Raw genomic sequence first — 6,133 nt, 5'->3', positions numbered from 1 at the left:
TGCCCTTCTGCCGCTTACTGTGATAGCGGAGAGAGAGAGAGAGTTGGAGCTGTTGGGTTTGCATTCCCATCACGTATCCTTAGGGAGCATCTTCCGTGTCCCAGATTCTCTTCCAGGTACCAGAGATACAATGAAGAGCGGTCTGCATAAAGACCTGCCTGCCCTTGTGCGGGAGAAACACAAAGAGCAGAGCGCAACAGCTGATCAAATGATGTCTTTGATTCAGACTCCTTTGAGTTTCTAACAGGGATCTGTACAGAACGCTCAGCGCCCTGATGTTGCAATTGCTCATCCTCTGCTGGGCAAGTGGGTGCGTAGGATGAGGCCCCGCCCATTAGTGGCACTGGGCTTCAGTGGTTTAGGGTCTATCTGGGGGTCTTAACTTGGAGCTGCTCAGCCCCACAAGGTGGCATCTCGTCTCCTCTCTCCTAAAAGGGTGGGGTAGGATGTGGAGCTGAAAGGCAAAGAAGGGGCCATTTAGTGTTTCCGGTCCCTCACATTCTACGCATACTTTGGGCACTTATCTAATCTCATCGAGGTTAAAAGTCCTCATCACAGCCAGGAGTGGTGGCACACACCTGTAATCCCAGCAGAGGGAGGCGGGTCTCTGTGAGTTCGAGGCTAGCCTGGTCTATAAAGTGAGTACAGACCAGCCAAGGCTACACAGAGAAACCCTGTCTTGAAAAAAACAAAGCAAAACAACAAAACAAAACAAAAGTCCCCATCACAGGCCTGAAGAGATGGCTTAGCAGTTAAGAAGACTGACTTCTTTTCCAGAGGATCCAGGTTCAGTATCCCACCTGGCAGCTCACAAGTGTCTGAAACTCTAGTCCCAGGGGCACTGATGCCCTCTTTGGTATCCATAAGCACCACATGTGTCAGGATGTACTTGCAGGCAAAACATAAAAATAAATAAATGAATAAAATAAATATAATAAATATATATAAATAAAAAATTTAAAAGTCCTCATCATGTAAATTCTAGATCCCAAGAGTATGTCTAGAGACAGGAAAAGCCACATCCTAGATCCAATAGAATTTCTTTTTTTTAATGTATTTTATTAATTTATTCATATTACATCTCAATTGTTATCTCATCCCTTGTATCCTCCCATTCCTCCCTCCCTCCCATTTTCCCCTTAGTCCTTTCCCCTATGACTGTCACTGAGGGGGACCTCTTCCCCCTGTATATGCTCATAGGGTATCAAGTCTCTTCTTGGTAGCCTGCTATCCTTCCTCTGAGTGCCACCAGGACTCCCCATCCAGGGGACGTGGTCAAATATGGGGCACCAGAGTTCGTGTGAAAGTCAGACCACACTCTCCACTCAACTGTGGAGAATGTCCTGTCCATTGGGTAGATCTGGGTAGGGGTTCGAAGTTTACTGCATGTATTCCAATAGAATTTCTAAGTTTCCAGAAGAGAACACTATTGACAGATTAGCCTCACTTCTGCTGGACTTGGACTAATGAATGTGGGGCTATTTCTTACACAAGCATCCTTTGGAGCCAAAAAAGCAGTACTTTGGAAAGCAAAGGAAGGCCACACTGAGGAGCAGCAAGAGCTGAGGATCTCAGGAGCAGAGCTCGAGGGTTCACGCTGGGCTTGCAGTTGACCACTCAACTAGGGACTGCACTACAAAGCTGAGAGATGGACACCAGAATGCCTGGAGCCCTGGGGAAAGGTCTCACCAAGCACAGAACAAGCATAGCACGAAAGGGGGACTACAGGAGATGGCTGGAGGGAACTTGTAGCAGAGATCCGAACTCCAGCACGCAGCTAGCACCCCAGCAGCTCACAGAACTTTAGAGTGAAGGGCTGAGACGCCTTCTGAGTGCAGGAGGGAGAGCTGCCACCTGCCTAACTGGCCTTTTGATGAGAGTGCAAGCAGTTTCACAGCCCCCCCTCCCCTCAACCCCCTCCCCCCACTCACTGACACCCTTCCCCCAACACACACCCTGGGCCATCTGTCTGCTCTCAACCTCACCGTCTGGCTGAGTCCTCAGGGCCCTGCTCCCCTAACTGACCTCCAAGTGACTTCCACTCACCAGTCCACAGAGGGACAGGCAGCCTCAGAGCAAAAACATGGCAATAAGGAGGCAGAGGAGAGAGGGGAGGGGGGAAGAAAGAGAACAGAAATGTGCCTGGAGAGGGACAGATAAAGGCTGAGCGAGCCTGGAGCGCACGGAGCGAGTGATACCTGCCAGATGGAGTCAGTTACTGTCTGCTCAGTGCTTCTCAACCTTCCCAGCGCTGTGACCATTTAACGCCCGTGACCGCATGTTGTGGTGACCCCCAACCATAAGATTATTTCATTGATTCTTCACTGTAATTTTGCCTCTGCCATGGATCACAATGTAAATATTGGGCATGAAACCCCCCCAGAGGAGATGCGACCCACAGGTTGAAAACCACTGCTCTAGCACTTCCTTTAAAGGCCAAATGACCAGGAAGGCTGAGTTCCCCCAGTCTTCTTCAGCACCCCGAATCCTTTCTTTATCCTGCCTTTCATTTCATCTAACTTTCTCCACGTGCTGCCAGCACTCCTTCCTCCCCACCCCCACCCCAGCTTCTGTCTCCTGTTCTTACACATTACAGCTAGGAAGGTCTCGGTTACTTTTCCAAAGACTTTTTTTTATACCCCCCCCCCCCAGACACCTACAGAACCGATCACGGTAGCGCTCAGGTCAGCGCTTTGGTGGATGCACAGCGTTTTAGTATTCCAAATGCACTTGCTTGCATACGCGCATTTATGAAGGGCAAGAGGAGCGTTATATCTGCAGTTCCAACAAAGGGGTTTTGGACTTCACACATCAGGAGCTAGGAAGGGTGTTGGGTAGGTGGTAATCCACGGAAAGGAATTAAGGTAGACCTAGTGGTATCTGTGATTAAATATTTATCATCAAACCTGTCATATGCAATGTGGTCTGTACCTCCTTCTCTGGACATGAAATAAACTGTATTCACTATTATTTATCACGTGAAACAGGAAGTAGAACAGGCACTGTGCTTATGGTCCAGGCCAGTCACTAGGTTTGTGGCCATCAGGATGAGCACTTGAGAGGCCCTGGCAGGTGTGATACTGTCTTACTAGGGATCGGCTGAATTGTATTAACATAATTTGTAGCTATTTGCCATTCAAATGAGTTGGTTTATTACCAACACTGTATTTAAGAATCAGAAAGCTAATGCAGAAATTATAATCTCATCTGAAATCAACCCATTGGAAAGTATGCATGAAAGCCATGAAATGAAATTCTCTCCAGGATGTCTCTGAGAATGCTAAGAAGGCAGGGGCTGACCAGTGAGTGACACTGACGAACTTGGATCTTCTCAGACTTAAACCAACGATTCATGGCTCCTCCAAGCTCTCTGTGGCTTTTCAAGATGCTGAGGCTTGGAAGCCAGACCATGGAGGAAAGCCACCCAGGGCTCAGCCAATCCTCCCATTCTTCCTAGTCTCTTCTTGTGGCAGCCAGTCCCTTTGAAACATTTCCAGGGAGCTCCTTGGGAGGCAGATGTGCTATGTTGTGACTTGGACCCTTGATCTTGATGACACTGAATGAATCCAGTCAATGTATTTGCCACTGAACAAATGGAGCTTGGCGGGGTTGTTTGTACACGTGCACGCTGCTGCATGCCAACGGTCTCCTCCTTCCCCAACCAAGCCATGGAATGCACCATGAACACCCAGCCTTGCAGGCATTGTTTGTGCTTGACTGGGACCACTTGATCCTATCAAAGGAAGGCTGCCAGCTTTCTCCGACAAGAGCAAGTGGCAATGGGAAAGAAAACAAAAGGACATTGGGCAACAGTCTTGGCTACTCTCAGCCCTGTCATGGATAGTCTTTCAAAGGAAACCAATCAACAGAATCGAAAGAACTGGGTTTCGCACAGGGTGATGCCAGATGCACTGGGCACAACCGTCTCCAACCTACACCAGTCACTGTCAACCACAGCATAAGTGATAACATGTGAGGAGGATTGTGGTTTCAGGGTAAGACTCTGCTTTTGGCACGGGCACCACACACCTTCATTTTCTTTATTGCCCTGCCCCCAACGAGGGAGCTTTCTTTCTCTCTCTCTCTCTCTCTCTTTTTTTTTTCATTTCTTTTTCTCCCCGAAGAACTGTACATCATTGTCTGGCTTCACACAACCCTTAAACCCAGGCCAGCCAGCTCCCAATTCTCCTCAGCCCCTTTGTAAGCAGAAATCATATATACATAATTAACTCCTGTGTCACATAGGGTTAAAATAAACCCTCTGTGTATTGGCCCTTCAACAATTCTGCTTTTCCTCTGAAAATGGTTCATTCCTTAAGACTGGCTTAGAGGGAGAAAACCTCTCACATCATATTTTTCTTGCTTTCCAGGCTGATCTGGAAGGTGACGATAGGTCATAAGCCATAGCCTCTGCAAGGATATAACAACCCTAGAGTGGGCTGAAGGTGCAGATGTGGTTGGAATGCAGCAAAAGGGAAAAGTTACCAGGGTGCTTTGGACAGGACCCTGAGGGGTTTTTGTTTTGTTTTTGAAACTCTTTATTCAAACCTAGAGCATATACAGTCCTGTTAGCTACTCAGATGTTTTTCTGCTGAAGTGAATTAAGGCGGAGGTCTAACTGGTCATCTGACCACACACACCCCCCTCTCCCCCAGCCTGTTGGCTTAGTGGTTAAGAGCTGCGGTGCTAGGCTCAGCTGGCTCAGTTCCTAACAGCCCCCTGGGTTTCTCTATAGCTCTCGGGGAAGTCTATACGTGTTCCTATCTCACGTTGCTCTTTTACAAAAGAGAAAACCCTGGCCTTCCTGGGCTGTCACCAAGAATGTCAACATGGGTAAAGTCCTGGGGTTTTCCTCCTGGCTTTGCTTTAGAGAACCTTAGCAAGCAGAGTCCCAGGGAGCTGTTCCCTGCATGTGAGTGTGACAAGTATTGAGTATTGCCATGGACGCGCCTCGTGGACCTCTGCTCTGAGTGGGCTCAGGAGTGTTGACAAGGCAGTGTAACATTCCTGATTATGAGGAGGCAGGACCATGAGCAGAGTAGCTCTACCAGAGAGGGGGGGGGGAGGGAGAGAGAGAGAGAGAGAGAGAGAGAGAGAGAGAGAGAGGCAGAGACAGAGACAGAGAGACAGAGAGAGACAGAGAGACAGAGAGACAGATAGACAGAGAGACAGAGAGAAATGTGCTTAAATGCCATGAGAATTCCAGATAAGAAAAACTGTGCAACCCTTATTATTCCTATTCCCAGATGAAGAAATAGAGCCCCTGACATGCCGTTAGACTTGTCAAGACCGCAACTAGACCCAGGCTGTGAAAGCCTTTGTAGGATCTCTCTGTTAAATGTGGCCTGGAGAGTTCTCTGTATATGAGTGAACAGCAAGCTACCTTGTAGAAACAGACTATATGTAGCTTGCTGTCTTAACAGGAGGAACCCTCTCAGTCACAATCCACTGAGTGTTCAAAACATCTTCAACTAGACAGTGCTTAGCCATAGGCCACCGGACTGTCTTTGTACCCCACTTCTACTTTTTTTTTCCCACGTGGTTCGTATGGTAGACCATGGAGCATCTTGAATTATTTTGAGCAGGACAGCGCCTCCAGTTCTAGAATCGCCAGCTGAAATCGACAAAGCTCGATTTGTTGTGATTTGGTCTTTCACTGCTTTCTGCAGTCGGTTTATTTGTGCCCGGCTTGTCCTTGGTTGTCCAAGGTCCTCCTGTTCCCATCCTTTCCAAGAAAGCAAGAATTTCCTGCCTTCCTCACCTGCCACAGTTGCACTCCTGGGTCTGTGCTGTCTCCTGTGGTCTCCCAGGTCACTCTAAGATAGCCAACTGGCTGGAGCCAGTTTTTCTTCCCTACCAGACCATCCCTGCCACGTCATTGCTTTTCATAGACCGCTTTCTTGACATGCAGACTTAGTACCTGGGAGGGCACCGAGTTGAACCATCAACTCGGAAGCTGCGCTGGTTTGTTCCTTGAAAGTAGGGGCAGGGACAGATTGAAAAGATGAGGGAGGGCTGGAGAGATGGCTCAGAGGTTAAGGGCACTGACTGCTCCTTCAGGGGTCCTGAGTTCAATTCCCAGCAACCATATGGTGGCTCACAACCATCTATAATGTGATCTGATGCCCTCTTC

This window comes from Acomys minous, assembly GCF_964271855.1.
Source record: "Acomys minous genome assembly, chromosome: 8".
Classification (NCBI taxonomy): Eukaryota; Metazoa; Chordata; class Mammalia; order Rodentia; family Muridae; genus Acomys; species Acomys minous.
Note: the sequence above shows the minus strand (reverse complement) of the source record.